Source organism: Calonectris borealis, chromosome 1 (genome assembly GCF_964195595.1).
Source record: "Calonectris borealis chromosome 1, bCalBor7.hap1.2, whole genome shotgun sequence".
NCBI lineage: Eukaryota > Metazoa > Chordata > Aves > Procellariiformes > Procellariidae > Calonectris > Calonectris borealis.
In genome coordinates this window covers 94,764,098-94,782,646 of record NC_134312.1, presented here as the reverse complement: position 1 = coordinate 94,782,646, position 18,549 = coordinate 94,764,098, and the positions used below count along the sequence as shown (strand labels likewise).

General features: G+C 36.3%; 2 protein-coding genes across 6 annotated transcripts in view; one reads left to right on the top strand and one right to left on the bottom strand.

Annotated features, from left to right (window-relative positions):
* The window catches only part of CMSS1 (cms1 ribosomal small subunit homolog), a 247,938-nt gene that overhangs the window by 24,359 nt on the left and 205,030 nt on the right, over window positions 1-18,549 (top strand). The window lies entirely within an intron of this gene.
* FILIP1L (filamin A interacting protein 1 like) overlaps window positions 1-18,549 on the bottom strand; it is a 214,444-nt gene that overhangs the window by 22,321 nt on the left and 173,574 nt on the right. Inside the window, exon 7 of one of the 2 annotated variants that reach the window (XM_075167843.1) lies at window positions 8,339-8,388. The exons of the other annotated variant lie outside the window; for it this stretch is intronic. The gene's annotated coding sequence lies outside the window, so the exon portion shown is untranslated. The remainder of the gene's footprint in view (window positions 1-8,338; window positions 8,389-18,549) is intronic. 2 annotated transcript variants of the gene reach the window in all.

Here is an 18,549-nt window from a genome sequence, read left to right as displayed (position 1 = left end):
TTATTAGCATTTGATTTATTTTAGCTTGCTTCACTATAATTTATTTTTGTAAGGCAAATTTATCTGAGGTGATTAACACCTAAATTAATCAGTGTTTTACCCAACACTTCTGTATTCACTAGTTGATATCTCTCTGGCCAAATGAAACTGTAATGCTCCAGTGATGCCCCTTAAATTTCTTTAGAAAGAAAACTCTTAGACCAAATAGTAACGAACAGTTGTAATGTTCATAGGGATGCTGTATAACTTTTTATGATGCAAATAAGATAATTGTGCATAAATAATAAATAAAATCAGTTGACAAATGTTGGAGTGAATAATCCCAGCAGTCCTTGCAGTGAGCATCAGTCTATCTACAGTTTGTATTTTTTTCTGTCTTTTTCTCCTTTTTTTTCTTCTATAACTTCATTTCTCAAGCTATCTGGAATGCTTAAGACTTGCTTCAGCAAAGCACTTGAGGTTCCAGCCCAAACTGAATGCTTGAGTGAGGTAGTCTAACCCAATCTCTGATCAAGTCTGTGTTGCAAGGGTTATTTGAACGAAAGTGCCTAAATTATTGGTATCTGACCTGGACTATTGTATAAACTGAGAAGGATTTTCAAGAGATTCTGTTTCTTTGGTCATGCCAAAAGACTTTAGGGTATTTAAAAATGTTTCCTTCATTCAAAAGATAAAATGCAGTTTTAAGATTCAAACAGAAATACAAGCAAATATTTCTAACCCTTGAGATCTATTTCGTTTTGAAAAAATACTTTTATAAAATCACTCAATTGAAGTTAAGTTATGGAGCATAGTGCAGAAGCTGTGAGTTAAAGGATTTTAATGTGTTTCTAAAAAGAAAAAAAGGAATGTATTAAGCATGGTATATTTTTTTGATATTGTGTAGTTAAATAAGTTTTTGCACTTGTTTTTGATAACTGTATGCTTATTCATGTATTCCTATACAGAAATATTCATGTATTCCTATACAGAAAATGCCCTCAACAGTGCTGGATAGATAATGATTTCTTGGACAGAGTTGAGATTGATATTGTAAGAAGTCAACTGGGAGTCTGTTAATATTTGCAGAAGAATTTTTCCTTGGCTGCTGAATTCCCGTTTCATGGTTCAGTAGGTCACAGCAACTGTGTCTGCACACATGCACTTAGGAATGGAAGAGAACCCTAAAATGTTTGGGTTTTTTGTTTTTTTTTTTTGTTTTGGTTTTGTTCATTTGTTTAAATTCATCGCTTGTTTTTGGTCAGCTTTTCTGGGGAACCTGACTTCTGCAGGTCAGGGCTTGATTATGTGTATAATTTGAATTAAGGCAAATCACATGTTTAATTGAAGAAGTGCTGTAACTGTTAATAGCACTTTGTGATATTTTGCATACTTTTGTGACAGAATAAAAATACTTTGTGTTAACTTCATCCAAAATACTCTCTTCCTGAAGAAGAGTATCCAGAGTATTTGAGAGAGCAATTTTACCAAAAATATGCAACCGTCAAAAAAAGTTGGCTTAAAAAAATAATAATTAAAAAAAAGAACAGGCATTCCCCTATCCAATAAAATATTTCATTTTCATTTCCAGTTGAATTTCATGATCATGTAATTTCACATTAGGCAAAGGTAGGTATATCATTTAGGCAAAGCTTTCACAGATAATTCCAAGCAGTTGACTTCATAGGACTGCAAGAACCCTTTCTGAATCCAGGCCAGCAAAAACAGGCATTGGAAATTGTTTTTATGAACATGAATGTTAGGTAGTTAAACAGAGTCAGGGCAGTGTCTTATTACTTTTTCTTCAGAGCTTCTGTTATAAATGACTGCTTTATTGGGCTTACTATCGTACATGTTTGCAATACCAGTTGCCTGCTTTTTTATTTCCTTAAAGAAATTGTATTTGTCAGCTCTCCTCTGCTCATTGTAATTGCTTTCCTCAGTATGCATACTATAGCTTCTTGGTATTAATACCATGCATTCAATCATGTTGTCTTGTTTTCCAGGGTTTTTTTCTAAGTGCATATCGCTCCAGCTACACTACATTATATTTAGCAACATAATGCCTATGTGTTCTCTACAAGACGTGGGGACTCCCAAAACAGTTCATTGTTGTCTTGGTGTCATGTGATATCATTTTGTCTTTAAGTGGCGTTTTCAGTTGTCATGGGGGGACCTCTATTACATCAATGTTGTTTAATTTATGTTTTTGCAGGATTCTAAGGGGGCTGCTTTTCCTTTGAGTTTCAGGGAAATTAAAGAAAGCATGGGAGACTGAGACTGCAAGACCCTTATTTTTTTAATTTTTTAGTTTGTTCTAGAATGAATCATTATTCTTAGAATAATAAGAATAAAAACAATGACTTTTTTTTTCTTTAAGCAATCTTGTAATGATAACTTTAGAAAAGGCTGTGTTCTTTAAGGATGCAAGTGAAATAGGTGTTGGTTTGTGAAGCTTTACTTCTATCATTGCTTCCACCAAAGCAGTGAGGAGATTTTAATATACACCTTATCAATATCAATATCTTGATTTTTATCAGATCATTCTGCAGAAATGACTGAGATTTTGAATGTCTGTGACCTTTTTTTTTTTTTGGTAAATCATAAAGATACATATTTATATCTAGCTCATGTGCTTTTCACCCTTCCCCAGGTAAAAGACGTGGCTTACTAGAGGTTCTACAGGTTATAACATGAGGGAGACTTGCTTCTAAACTTTTTGGACAAATGCTTGAATTTCCCCCTGTATAATGCAAATAAAAACACTAAGCTGAAAGCTTTTAAAAGTAGATGAAGTCATGCCTCTTTGTCTGAGGCATTCTTCCCAGTTAGCAATAAGCCATGGTTTGGCCTTTAATAAGAGAAGAAACATGCTTCATCATTTCTGGTAAATCTTACAAGTTGTTGTAATTTTTTACACCAGTGAAGTTAAATATTTATTTTTGGAAGAAGGCCAGTCTGTCTGTGCCTTCCACAATTTATGGCAACAAAACTTGGGTTGTTAAAATGGCTTTCTGGTCTTGGGGTAGCTATGCTTTTTTTTTTCCCCCCTCTTTGCCTACAATTTTACTTATTGATGTGTAGTTTTTATGAAGACATATGTTATAGCTACTTTTATGGCTCCCTATTATCTTTATTGATGCTTCTTCCCTCCCCCCCGTCATAAAGAAAGTCAAAAGCCTTTGAAATTACAGCAGCAACCACATACCATAGCTGTTGTGTAATCTGTTGGCTTTATCTGAATCAGTCAGCACTTCCCAACTGAATGCGAACACTTATTTTAAAATTTGTTTTCCAGTATGTTATTTACATATGTATATTTTAAGTCATTAGTTTATACTAGGATGCAAGCCTCCACAAAGGGTGTCTCAACTGCAAGAGACTGTGTGTAAGGCAAATTTCCTGATAAGGACATTTATTTTATAAAATGAGGTCTTTTAATGAGGGGGGTGTGAATTCTGCTTATTACTCCACAAACTACCACAGAGTAATCATTGTTTTATCTGATGTTTAAAATGCTGACTTGCTTTACAAGTCTAAATAAAAGTCATATATGATGGTGTTGCCAGTTCTAGGTTAACTTGGGCAAAATTTCAAATGGATAACCAGATGTATTTAGCTGTGATGCTGAGTAAACATACGCAGACAATATATTCTTTTAAAAATTAATTAATCTGGAACAGTAACGTTGTTTGTGACCATGATTTCACAACTACTAAGCTGCTGAAAATTCTTCCTGGTGATATAGCGATATTGGCACTCATAAATGTTGTGAAATCCTGTGTAAATTTGGTGACAGTAAATGGCATGAGAAATTTTTAACAAATTAAAAATTTGGTTAATTTGAGATTTAAGACTGGATTAACATTCACTTCTAGTTGGAGTAATTTTAATTCAGCACTAAAATTCAGTTTTGTTTTATCATGAAACCTCAATTTAAGAAAACAATTTTGTCTTGAATTATATTCTTCTCATATCTAAATGTTCTTGGAAATCACCTATCAAAACATCAGTCTTGTGTAAAAAGTATTAATGCTTTCTGTGGCAGTAAGTGTTCGAATGTGCAGTGTGATAGTTATTAATTCTGTCTGTTTATTTCTAATCTTGTAATGGTAGCCATCTGCAACGTCTGAGATTATGATAGGAAGGTGCAGGACTTTCAGGTGGGAGTGAAGAAGTTGCTAGCCTATTAAATTGTTGGCAGGTTTTTGTTTTGTTTTTATTTTTTTTTCTTGACTGCATATCCTGAAAAACAATTGTAAATGAGTGCTGGCCTGACAGGACTACAATATGAATGAGCTTTACTTGAAGTTGGCCTTAAATACTCTGGGTCCCAGAGTTCAGCTACTAGAAAACATGGCACAATGAACTATGAGCTGGACTTTGATGTGTCACTGTTTTTGAGATGCACTCTTCTTTCTTCTTTCCTCTTTCTAGATTTAACAGCTATTTCAGTTATTCTTTGAAGTCAGTATCTATTACTGTTGGCATTTCAATGGTGTATAATTGTGCATGTAGTGTGACTGTTAATCCTCTTCTGTTCTGAATCTAAATGCATCAATAACTTCACCAGCTCACAGGAATACGACTTGGGTTTTGTTGGTTAGTAGTTTGGGATTTTTTCATGTTACCATAGTGCATATTCATTCCCCGCCCCACGTCTCTCTCACCCTCTCTCCACACTGCCTGTAAAGTCGGAAATAATGCAAGTAATTTCAGATGCAACACCAGAATTTGGAACTCTTCAAATTTACGTCAGCCAGGAAATTATAGTTTTGCAGATGGAAAGCTTTCAGAAGGAAATGGAAAGATGAACCACAAGAGATGTGGTACAGGGGTCAAAGCAACAAGAATGAGGCAGAACTTCTCAGTTACTAATCCAGGTCCTGCTTTTGTGTTTTCTTCATCTTTAACAAGTAAAATTTTGTGCCTGAACTTCAGATTTATTAAAATGGAAAAGCAGGGTTGACTTACTGTAACAGATTATTTTGAGAATTAATATTAACCCAAAGAGGTTTTAATATGATGGTAACTGCGCAAAATAAACCAAGACAACTATTGCTTTTTATAATTTGTGATTTTTAAATGGCAGTGTCATTGAAATGGTTGCATTTGATGATTTGATGTTTGATATTGCATGATAACAAGTTAAATTGATGGAGAGATCCTGTGTCTTTATGAACCTGAGTTTTGTTCTAAATGTATACTATAAGCATTACTGCTAGAACATTATTGCTTGACCACAGTTATTGAGCTGTTTTTAAAATCACCAGTGTTATAAAACTGCAGAGATAAACAGGACAGCGTTCTTCCATTATTTTTTTTTTCCCCTCCATGGGCAGGTGGATGTGTTTGCATTGTCTGTTTGGAGTGTTAGTACCAGTAATCATTATCATTGCAGCCTACTGCTGGGATTTAGCAAGTGAAAAATTGTAGCAGGAGTTAATTGAGCTCCTGAAGCTGTCTTTTAGAGCCCTGCCTGCTTTCCCCTCATTCCCCTTGGGAAGATTAGGCACAAAGAAGGGAGTCTAGCTTGCCCACGTTCTGGAAATTTCTGGTCAGGCTGTTACTAGCACTGATTACCATAGCCATGTGTGTTTAGTTTGTACGAGGCAAATACTACTTAGTTATCACTGCCATGCTGTATTTACTGTTGATGGAAGTGTAATAGTTGGAGGGCTGAGTTTTTGTCTCGGCTATTTAATCTGCGTACTTCAAGTGACTGAGGAGTTTGCAGACATTTTGATTCCTTGAATGAGTCAGTTGCTTCAGCTCTGTATAAGTTTGTAACCCTTAAGTCATCTTTTTACACTTTTCAGTTTAATGATAATACTTGTTTTAGATTAAGAGAACAATCTGAGTTTTCTTTAAGCAATTTCAATAGATAAACCCTGTCTAATTTGATTGTGGTTTTTTTAATTCTGTATATAACATCATAGTGTGTAGGTTCAAGGTGGACCTCTGTTTTATGGATGCTTTTTCTGGGGGGCAGCTGGGAGAATAGGTGCTTTTCTGGTATCTGATTCACCTGGGGCAGTGCTAGTGCTGCTGTCTTGACCAGAACTGGGCATGATTGTGCAAGGATCTAATTCATACAAACTTTTTTTAACTTCAATTAGTTAATATTTTTGGTATGACAGAAAATGGCACTCAGCCAACAAAAACACATCATGTTATTCAGAGGAGACTGGTTAGTCGTAAATGTCATTTTCCCATAACATTTACAGGAACTGGATGTTCTCTAAAACAATTTTAACACACGTTTTATATAGAAATAAATGTCTGGGGCCACATTTTCATTCATGGGCAGAATAGGCACTATGCTTATCTCTTACGCTAACCATGGCCTTATTTGTATATTATCAGTCATCAGCAGTGGTAAAATTTAGAACTTTCCATAGTGCCATGCACGCTTCCTTTGCTGAACTGAAGACATCCTCCTCATTGCTGCCAGTCCTGGGTAAGCGGTTCGATCATACAGTGGCCGCTTGCTTTTAGACAGGTGGAAGTCGGCTGCAAACTTTAGTGTGTTCTCCACACACTCAGTGCATATGACAAGAATTTATGTACTGAAATTGTGATTAGAACCACATAGATTAAACACTGTAAGTTAAATAAAGGTACTTCAGTACTGATTGGGACTGTCTGGGAAGACTGAGAGTTTGCCATCATTTGGAGAAATGGGGCTAGTTAAAAACAATTGGACAAACATTCCTCCGGAATGATGGAGGTGGTGTTACTCCTGTGCAGGAGGATAAAATTCCATGAATTCTTGAGGGTCCTGTTCATATCCATAAAATCCTTATTATATACATACATCCTAAGACAAAAGAAAGCCCTTTTTCTGGTGTGCTTACTTCCTGAAGTAGCTCTGTGTACGTGTATAATAAACTCTGAGTGTTTGAAGACTGGGCTTGGGTGGCACACTATTCCTTTTATTGGCAGAAAATATGAACCTTAATTGTTATTGCAAATTTAGCGTGAGATACTGAAAGTTTCCTTGATGCAAGGTTGCATGAAGGCAGTGTAGTTGAGTTTTTCCGAATAGGCAAAAGACTTTAATCAAGTTTGCTGATACAGTTGCAACTTTTTCTGGTAGCCAAGACTGGAAGTAATAAGAGCAGTAGTAACACTAATATCAAACAGAGGTTTCACTTTGAAGCTAAATATGCATCTTTTTCCTGCAGACCTGATAATGTGAGGGTGTCCATTTTCTCTAAGGCGGACTTGGCCAGCACTTAATCTTGGAGGACACAGGTGAAAGAGAGGTTGTAGCAATGCATTGCAGCATGGTTAACTAGCTAAAGATGGCTTTGAAGCTACAAGCGATAAAGAATGCTGCTAGTTTCCTGTTTTGCAGTACGTGACCTTCAGAAATTGTATTAAAACTAATTCCGATGGATTACAAATTGCTTCTGGGTACAGTTCTAGATATTGAAGTTCTGTAGTTCTGGGGACTTTGCTACCTGGGAGATAATTCACTTTCTTGCTATCTGTCCTAATCCTGCTAAATGTCTTGCTGTATGTCTTTTATAGCTGAATGTGTTGGGACTTGAAGTGTGGGATGTTTGGAACTTGCGTTTTCTCTTGTCTCAGTAGGACCTAGGGCCACATTGGCCTGGGAGCACTTGGTGAATCATCTAAAGATTCAAAGTCAATGCATGTTTGTTTAAAGTGTGTTAATCCTTAGCATAGGTGCTCTTCTTCAGGATTTAATTTTACATGGTTTCTCCAAACTGATCCTCTTCAAAAAGGACTAACACGTGATTTTAGACTACAGGATAGGAAGCTACAGTGGAGAGCTAAAGGTGATAGTCTGAGAATTTTTTTAATTGTTATAGTTCTAACCAAGGTTTACTTCATAGATTTAATTCACATATTTAAATAACAATTTAATTAACAAATAATAATTTAAGTAGCCTCTTCACCTGTGATGAATTGTTTAACTAAAGAACATCTTTTACTCTCAGACCTGTTGATTAGGATGCGTTGAAGTAAGACTTTCTGTTCTTCTGCAGCCTTGGTAGTTCACTGCGTTAAAGATCAAATACCCTGCTTAAGCAGAAAAGAAAATCGGGTCCTTTATTCATATGTCTACTCAGAGTGCCAATACCAGTTTGTATCTAGAATCAGTGTGCTTTTTTTTTTTTTTGAAGCTACTTGCATGTGTGTTCAGCAGCTGGAGTAACTGTTGCTTGCTTTGGAAAATGAATGTTTCTCTATTTCTTGGGAAAAGACCTTAAATTGTTAGGATGAAAAAGTGGATTTAACTAGTTCTAGCTATTCTGTGACCAATGGTTTCTTAAATTCTCTTAAAATTGGTCTGAACAGTCTTCCTAAAGCCAAGAGAGGTACTTACTTTTTCCATCTTTTGTTGTTTTCCAGTTTTCTTTCTCTGCCTTTCAAAAACTGTCAGAGAAAAAAGGCTTTTTTAGGAAAGAGGAGGATCATGTGCATGTATGCTTCCCTTGCCCCTTCATATGAAGACTTTTAGACTTCAAGTGTTCCCTGTTCTTCAAACAACTGTTAATTCAGTCAAACATTTTCTACCTCGTTATTGTACCCCAAATTGAATTATAACTCAGTATCATTATGTGACTGAAGGCATTTGGCTACATGCCCTATTTGATCTCTTTTCTTGCCTCTTAGCTGATGGTCTGTGATGTTTAGGTTATATTTTCCTATTTTCAGATGTCACTCTGAAAATGAAGGAGCTGTAGCATGCTTTCATGTATAGTGTATTTCTGATGTAATACATTTTAGCTTTTATCATTATTTTATGACATGGTTTCAAATGCTGAAAATAAAAAGACACAATTATCTCTAGACAGAACTTGCTAGTTGTTTGGTTAACTGCATTAGTCTAGGTATATGAGAGGGTCATTTACAGGTTACAGTATATTACCTTGTCAAATTCTGATTCCCCCCAGCCAGTTAATCCTGATTGAAATAGGAGAATTTTGCTATTTACAAGGATGGCAGTAAACATCTAGAGCTCTAAGCACAGAATGGGAACAAAGCAAGGGTAGGCAGTCACTTTCCAAAGTGGCCGCTCCTTTGTATACCATGCTACATTTTCTTTCCTCCTCCTTTATAGCAGTTAGCAAAATATGTAAGCTTGAAGATTCTTGTCAGCTGTTGTCTGCTTCTTTCCCAAAAGGGAATCAATGTGTGCACCTCCTAGCACAAGCCTAAACATTCTCCACTGGTTGGTGTCTCCGCGCCACCCTCCTAGGCAGCCTATTTTATCTATCTTGAATTGACCTATATTGAAGCTGTACTTGCTGACTTCGCGAGGCTTTTTATCCCCCTGCTCTGCTTACACATATGCAAGCAAATGCACATACCCATTCGTATATTAGATATGTTTTTAGAAAAACGTATTTTAGGAGAAGTTTTAACCCTGCCAAGGTTCATGGTGGCCTTTTCATTGGAGCCAATTCAGTATTTAATTTGGGAATGACATGGGCTGCTAGTGAAAAGACTTTTCTCCTTATATGAAAGAATATATGGTACTATTTTGCAAGTTAAGAAAATTTTTCGCATTAACAAATTGCATTTTTTTTTTCCACATTCCTACATCCAAGTTAGTATGTTCAGCATTGGATTTCAGATATTTAGGTCAGTGTTTGGCTGCCCCTGTTGCACCTCTTGTACCCCCAGGTTCAAGTGACCAAAATTAAAAAAAAAAAAAATTAGGCTCATATAATTCACTTTCCTCTTTTCTGGGTAGGGATCTGAAACAGAATGGCTCTACTGAGGCTGGGAATGTGCTTGACTGGGGGGAGCATTTTGAAGTTGAAAACAAAAACAACTGTGGCATTTATTAGGCTTCTTCTGAGAAATCTCTATGTAGCTAAGTAGAATAGAATCATATTTGGGAATGTGGTATGTGACATTAGTTTCAGGTAAGCTGAGCTTAATGGTGATAAAATTTCCTAGTTTTCTTCATAACTTGACTTAATGACTGAAAGTTATGCAGATTTTACCAGAATATTGATTAAATCCATAAAAAGTTGATGGAATTCAGTCAGCTTATACTTTCTCTAACATGGTTTTGTCCATGTGCTAAAATCCAATATGTAATTAAAATGTGAGTTTTATGAGTGCATTACTTTCCATCTTGAAACAGCCAATCTTGTGTGTTTTTTCTCATGGTAGTAGCAACGTGCAGCTTCATTTTTTAAATTTTTCCTCTTTCTCTTATGCTCTTATTGCAGTAGTTGCTATGCAAACACTAGATAAGCTTTGTGTCTCCAATAAAAAAGACAAAGTTTTAAATCCACTCTTTGCAATGAATTTGAAAGAAATTGCTTTGAATATTAGGTTTAAGGCAGATCTTTAAGAACTCTAACCTATCATTTCTTTTAAGTGCCATTGTTGTGTTCCTTCCCAGGCCTTTGGAAGCCTATAAAGGACAGTGAAATCTGGTTGATGCATTGTTTCACATCCCTGAAGTGTATGCAAGATTAATGTTTTTCTTGTCAGAAGTTTTTTTGTTTTTTCATCCACATTTTCAGTTCTGTTCACTGAAGCTTTGTGTACCCTACCTGAAGTACATCTGTAAAGGTTTGTTGAAGCTTGAGCATGAGCAGTTAGGTGGTTGTGGGCTCTGGTTGCTCAGCTTCTTTAAGCATGCAGTGTGAAGCAAAATGGCTCAACTTCTGCTTATTTACATCAGCAGCCACTCTCTGGTGGTCGTCCATAGTTCCCCTGCCCAGCTCGAGGCTGAAGTTAAGCAGTTGTGTTACATCATCATGATACGCACGATGAGCTGTAGCAGAAAGGGTGACTTCTGCAACAGGCAAAAAGCATGTGCATTTATCAACTTGAATGACCAAGGTTGCAGGGCTTTGAGTTGTGTTGAAATGTTGTTTAGCAAGGTTGGTTTGAACTTTCACCCTCAAGCTTTCCATTTTGTTATTAAAGGAGGGTTATACAATGATGTCGCTGGATGTTTGCTCAGCTAGCATTCATTTATTGCATGAACATTCACCTCTTCACTGTCACTTCAGTTCTGTTGTTCTGGTGCGGAGGCAGTGCTTTGGGAGGTGTTGTTTTTGTACTGTTTTTAACTAGAGGCTACAGACTGCCACAGAAAATCTTCAAATATATTTTCCTTGAATTTGTGAACACTTGAGGAAAGTAATCTGTGAATGCCCGAGCGTGCTTCGTTGGTCCATCAGCACGAGTGCTGTTACTGACCTTCCAGAAACAACATGGTGCCCTGGACATGCAATCAAAGTGATTTTTGTCTCGCTGACAGAAAAGGCAGCAAACCTCAAAATCAGCATAACATACTGAGAGGTGTTAAGACTCAAAACGTCCATTACTTCACTTAAATCACTAGACTGAGCACTGTATTTAGAATTTTTCAGCAATGCCGCTCACCCTCTTGGATCTGAGTAGTAGAGTTTAGTGAATGGTTGAACTAACCAAGCTTTCAACCACTTCAAAAATGCTCAACATAAACCTCAAGGATGCCGTGGCAGAATCCATTCAATATGAGAAAAACAAACCTAAGCAATTAAAAATAATTTATTTTTATTGGTAAGGCATAGTTTCTAAGCTCAAATCAACTTGATGACAGGCTAAAGTATTAAGGGGAGTACTATTGATGAGTCAGAACTAAAATTTTATAGGATGCTTTTTTAAGATAGGTCTTCCGACATTGTAAACTCCTTAGGGTTCTCTGACTTAGATATTTTAATTGCTTCTCTGACTTAGATATTTTAATTACTTCTGTAATGAACTGTATTCAGGTAATACCACACCCAGGATTTGAGAGAAGCTGTTTGCAGGAGAGGTCCAGAGGAGCAGTGGCTGCTCACTTGCCCATGCCAAACTGCACCTGGTAGAGAATTTTTCCTGAAGAAAAGTGCTAGCCTTTTAATAACTGCCACAAAGGGGAAACTCATTGGGAGTAAAACCAAGCTGTTTTTTTATCCCATGACAATGGCAAATGTGATAATTCATCACAGTATTAGGTAAATAATATGGAAGTGCTGTTACTCAGCAAAAATCAAGCAATAACTTGATTTTTACTCGTACTGATGGGGAAAATAAAATAAGCGTAAATTATATCCTTTGGTCTTCTGGGTCAAATCTCTAAAAATTCTACTATCAGCAGTTACGCAGCGTTTGTCAGTGGAGAGAAGGGAAGTGACGGGGAAGGAACAAAGGGTCAATGCAGTTTTATAGGAAGTTGACTTTCATTTCTGGAGGATATACTTGTTCTTAAAATGCTTTCTTTTAACATTGGATGTTGTAAAAAGTTCCTATAAAAAGAAATGTGAGTGAAGAAATGCAATTGTGGAAGACTGAATTATGTGATAATTCTTTTTCTTTACTGTCTTTTACTGTTAAGTGATGCAAGCTAACATTTTAATTGCTTAAAATTGGATAGTCTCAATACATATTAAGAAATCTGATAAAACAAAGGAGTGTAATGCTGAGGGTGGGGGGGAAACAACAGTGAGATGTTTTAATCATTATACCTCAGTCTAATTATTTTGGACTTTTACCAGTACAAATGAGAGCAAAATTGATCTTCTAAGTGTTAAGTGAAGAATGTTTTCCCTTTCGATCTAAGGAAGACAGACTATGGGGAAATAGTGTTCTTCTGGCTTTTGATAGATGTTATGATTTGTATTAGGCTATCAACGTTCACTGTACAGATGGTACTTTGGATATTGCTAAAGCAGTAATTAATGATAAGTGTTACCCTCCTCTGTTGGATTTGGGGGAGCTGAAATAGTCTCTTACTTATGGGTAGGCTTTTTTTTTTCCTAGTTACTGCCTTTATTAAATATATATGTTTATTCCATGTGTTGCATTTCTATGAATATTTTTTCTTCATCATATTGTAGTCTTTTGACTTCAGCTTAGCCTTTTTACTCAGACACATTTTTTGAGGTCTGTTACTTAACTTTGGTTCGTGACATATCTTTTCATAACGTAGCTAACTTTTCCACTTCATAACTTGACAATGTATTTGTTATTAAATCCACTGAATATAGAATTTGTAGGAAACCAAGTAATCATTTATCAGGAAAGAGATCTAAAAATGCTAGGACATAGGTTGCAAGTCTGCAGATATGACAGAATAATGAGCAGAAGACATTGTAAGGATTAGGATACTGATCTGGGGTATTAGTTTTCTACTATAAACTTGTATTTGTTCTGGTTGCTAGGATTCTTTTCATTCTATATATATATGCAGTGCCCTCTTCCCTAATTCTATAGCCAAGCAGACTCAAGGCATCAACAGAGTTGTAAACTTTGCTTGTTACAAGAAAGATTGTCTTGGAAACATGGATGTTACCTTTATCCAAATGCCAAGGTTAATAATACACAAATACCTGAATAATCTTTGAAATTAAATGTCTCTTTATATATTTAAGTTTTTAGATGCATGTGAAAAATAACTACTTAATGTTTGTTTGTTTTTTAAAGCAAAAAAAAAGTCACAAAAATGTTAACACATGATATTTTGACTCAGTCTCTAAATCCGTGTATGCTTGATAGTACAGCAATGCATATAATTGTCTCAGCTTTGATTTTTCTTAAATATATACTTGATCAAGAATTTTGCAGGATTTAAAACATCAAATGAAGGGGGGAAAAAAGCCCTTTCTGCTGTCCTAACATTTAATGCTGATTTGATTTCATATTAAGGAAAATAAAAACATACAACAAAAACACGTTTTACTTTTAAGAAGAGTTTGATTTTAAAGGTCTTAAGGAGTCTAACTTTTCTAACATTTTAAATTACTAGCATTTTAAATAAGGCTCTGAAGAGCAATGCTTAGTAGTCTGAATTTGCAAGTAGGACAGTACAATTGACTTAATTGCAGTTGTTCCTATAAACAAGGATTTGACAGGGTTTGGTCCTTAATCAAGGGAGAGGACAGTGTAGTTTTGTATGCTATGCAGATGTGAATTATAAACACACTAAGGTCTAATCTTTCAAGGGGCTTAGTGCTTCATCAGAACTGCTTTCCGTTCTCTGTTTTTTGGAGTTAATAACTGCAATACTGTTCAGCATCTTGTAGAATAAGCCTCGAAGAGACCAGTGGGTTTTCTGATTTTGAAAACCTTATCATTTGTCTGATTGATCAGGATTTAAAGTTTTTTTCATCAAAATCTGACAGTTCTGTCCTCTTGTGATTTGACACTTGCACACAAGACACAGAAGAGGGAAGCAGTGTGTAGGAGTTGAAAAGTTTGTTAGTAATTAAACTAGTTACAATTGTTTCTTTCAGACATAGCATAATCTTATTGCAAAGTAATGTTTGTGGCAATTTATACATCCCTCTGTAAACTACAGTAAAAGTTGTTCAAAAGTATAGTAAATGCTTAGAGACATATGTGCATACATGTCTACTAATACATAGCATATGCATATAAATGCCGCATAAAGAGGCAGTAGCTCTACCTAATATATTACAATACAGTTGGACTCTTTCCACAGCTTTAAATACAGTCATGATTTTATCCGACCATTTGGAAAGTGTGTGTCATTCATAACTACCTCCTTCTTTAACATTAAATTAATTCCTTATCTGTTGGCTCTGTAGGAATTGTTCAAAAAACAGTTTTTAATGCTTGAAATAGTCATCCTACTTCCGAGTAACCAGACATCTTCTAGATTTCCTGGTGCTGTTTTGGGGTATTTCATTGTTTCTCAGTTCTCACCCCTATTTTTGGAAGCGACTTTTTATAAGAAAAGCATCTCAATAGGAAAAAGCAAGAAGCGCCAGTGCTTGCCAGAAGAAGCTTGCTTCCCACCCTCTCCCTTACCTTGCGCTCCTGGACTATAGAAATCCTGGGTCAGCTATTGCTCCATGGTGTGAGGCGTTCAGCTGTAGCATCAGAGATGTGAGCATTCCAGCAGTCCCACTAAACAATGAGAGATAGGCTCTTTGCATGCCCCAAGCCTATGGAGCATTACGTCATTGCCTTGCCATATAAGGCACTCCGTGTTGTGCAGACTCGTCGTGTCTGACTGGTGTACTTTAGTGATAGCCAGAACTTAGAAAGCTTATTAATGTGTTCTGGCTCCAGCTGACGCTCAGGACTGTGTGAAATATTTCATTTGTCTACTAGTTCATGGCCAAGAAGAATGTGCGGAAGGTTTGGGTTAGGGCAGTTCCTTTCTATTATTGATAATAAAGTCGTTAGAAGTTGTTAGCTGATTAGTTACAATGTTTTCCACTTAGTCTTGCAGCCTAGAATTTGAGAGGGGAAAAATTAAATTCAAGGTCATCTTCTTTAATTAGTTGTTCTAAGGGAGATTTTTCTTTTTTTCTTACTTTGTTTTTTTTAATATGACAAAAAATGTGAATTTAGCTGAACTCCTCAGAGAGTGATATGAACTTCGAGCCTTTCTTTTTTTTTTCCTTCTGTAAAGAGTCGGGGTCCTCAGAGGATAGTATTTTATTTCCTGATGATGTAACTACAAAACAATTCTCTAAGTGATGATGGGAAGGCCAGATGAAATCTGATTTTTTTTTTTTTTTTCTCTTCAATGTTTTTCCTACAAAACCCTTTCCTTTTCGTATGTTTGTGTTTCAGCTAACACAATTAAGCAGTCCAACCAACTATTTTTAGTAAGAAGGTTTTAAAGAAATGAGTCGTTTGTTTTAATATTTAGGAAAGAGGCAGGAAGCCAGAAAGTAGGATTTAGATTGAAGAGCTTAAAATGTATCTCTCGTATTCCCTGTCCTTCAGTATACACCCTGAATAAACATTGAGAACACAAGGAAGAAATACTTGAAATAGGTACAAAACTCGTTGTTGACATTCCACTAAGGGTTAACAGAAGTTAATGAAATAAACTCCTTTTGTGTTGATGGGTAAATTAGACCATTGAAAGGCGTTCTACACTATTCTGTGCAGTTCTGTTAAAGTAGGTGCATCGACAATTCATTTATTTGCAGCATTTGAATTTTAGTCTTCAGATAAACTTTGGTAAAGCTTAAGCAGTCCTACTGCCTGCTTTTTGTGTGTTTTATCATACTTAAACATAATGCTAACATAGAGCAATTTACTTATTTGGGTGTGTTGTCTGTAGGTATGAAGACAAATGGTGATTAAAATGTTTGCATTTCATTAAAAAGACAGACATCTCTTAGCTACCTTGCACATATTTACCCTGAGTGTAGCCTGAAAAAGGTACTTACTCTTCAGCTGGAAAAATTCAGCCAGCCCTTTGCACTAAGACTGGGTAAAGACTTACCCAGGAGTGTGCTACTTGTGTGTATGGATGATCCTGCTGTGTCCCCTTCGTAAGTTTCTGAGCAAGTTCAGATTTGGGTGCTTGATCAGAAAACTTCCAGACCTATCTAATAGTGCAATACCCGTACACTGACCCTTCCAAAATGGTTTCAGAGATAATGAAATGTCTTATTTGAATATACCAATGCACAGACCAGGATAATATTTTATTTCCTATTCTAAGGAGATTTAATAACCAAATCCAAACAAAAAAAAAATCTGTACTTTAGCTAAAATTGGACTGTTCAGTTGCTTGACTAATGGTTTTGGGAAGTAACATTTTGTATAGTGTTTATGAAAAATATTGTGCCATTGTGGATCATTTGAATTACATAAATGCTCATCCAGGTGACCTTGGTATGGGGAACATGAAGTTGACTTTATCTTCAGCTACAAACTCACCCTTTCTGCTGGGACTCTGTTTAAAAAGACAGGACAACTGCAGGTGCAAGGTACTGTCTTAGAGCAGGCTGTGGAGGATGCCGTATCCAGTTAAGATTTGCAGGGGGATTCAGGTAAGTAGATCTGTGAAAGGTAGCTAGGACTTAAATGGGCATGCATTATTTTTTACACCTCTGTGTGTGTACAAATGCTTGGAATGAAAACTACTGTTTCTGTATTTTACTTGTTGGTTTTTTTTTCCTTCCCTTTGGAATTGGTTTTTTTTCCTGCATTTTCTCCTTCATCTGCAAACCCCCATGTCTCTAGTCTATCTCTATATGAAAATTACCTGCATTTTTGTCCTCCCACATGAAACAGTTGTTTTAAATCACACACAGCTTTGAAGAAGGGGACTTCTCAAAAGCTGGTAATCAAAAATCCATCCTTACAGTCCAGTTCTGTTCTGGAGTTGCTGGGAACACAGCTCAGATAGTGCTGGTGATAAGTTTATTGGCAGTCTGGGGGCAGGCTCGAGCAGGGAATAGGGAATGCAAATCCTCCTGTTTATAAGTCTGTGTTTACATCTGGGGATGGCCAAAGTATGAACTTCTAGTTTCTTAATTAATTCTCCTCTGCAATACAAAAGTGCACATCTGTGACCTTCTGCAAAACAGCTTTATCAAAGAGCATCAGCTGAGTGTATAATGACCTGACTTCCTTCTCTTGTGTTGTCACAACTTAATAAAGGACAGAGTACAGTACTATTCCAAGCCCTGTTAAGGAACTATATCATTAAAGATTCCACGTTTTGGATTACTGTAACATGGAAAGCTTATTTATGTCTGAGGCAACGAATGGAGTTTCTGAGAAGCCTTCCTCTACTGCTTTTGTACAATGTCTTCCAGTATCTGTAGGTGGAATCCTGGCACTGGTGAACTTCACCGAAGGGGAAAAAAAACCTTTGGGCAGGCAGATATGCCTGTCTCATTCTCCATTGCTCCCCGAAAATGAATTTGGTTTCCTTAGTTACTAGACATAGTTGTTCAGAATTGGTGCATTTGCAAGTATTGTGACAGCAAAAAAACCTGTGGATTTGTAGAAATTAGAGACCAAATGAAAACCTTATTAGATCATTTGGTGCATCCCCTGACAATGCGGGGCTGCTCCCTGCAGTCTGCTTGCAGTGGCTTTCATCTAGTCTCTCTGCTTATCGTTTTGTATCGTTTTGTGCCCACATTCTCTCAGGATTTTACTTGAAAAAACATAGAAGCTGGAAAGATGGAAGATTGTAGCAGGCAGGGAAAAGATTGGATATATAAGCTAAAAGACTTTGAGGCTGTTGTTTAAGCTTTATCTTAAACTATCTGAATTCCTCCCGTTACTTCCATCATTAAACTACTTTCCTTTTTCTTCCCATGGCAATTCATAGCAGCAGTTCCAGTGTCCTTAAACCCATAACCTATCTATTGCAGCATTTGACCCCTTCCTTTAGCCATTTTGTATCTAAGATAAATAAAGGAAATAAGAACTTGGGCCTCAGTTCAACAAAGCACTTAAAACATAGTCCTGTGTATTTTTGTTAAAAAAGGAAAGGACTTCAGCGTAAGCCTGATTTTAATGATATATTGAAATGCTTGCCTGAATCAAGCCTGAATGCTTGCCTGGTCACATTTACTTCATGTAGATATTGTTGAAGCTCGGGCTTTTGAAATTCTCTGTGGGGTCTAATCTTTAGGTTACTTTCATATTCCAAAAATAGACGTCTACAGAAGTACAAATACCGTCAAAGTTTTTATTAGCATTTTACATTACTTAAAACCATTTGCTTTTTTGGAGCTTAAGCTTTGCAAGTGGTACTGGAGAACTGAAACACATGCAAGATTGACAAGTTGAATTTTAATGACTTGCATA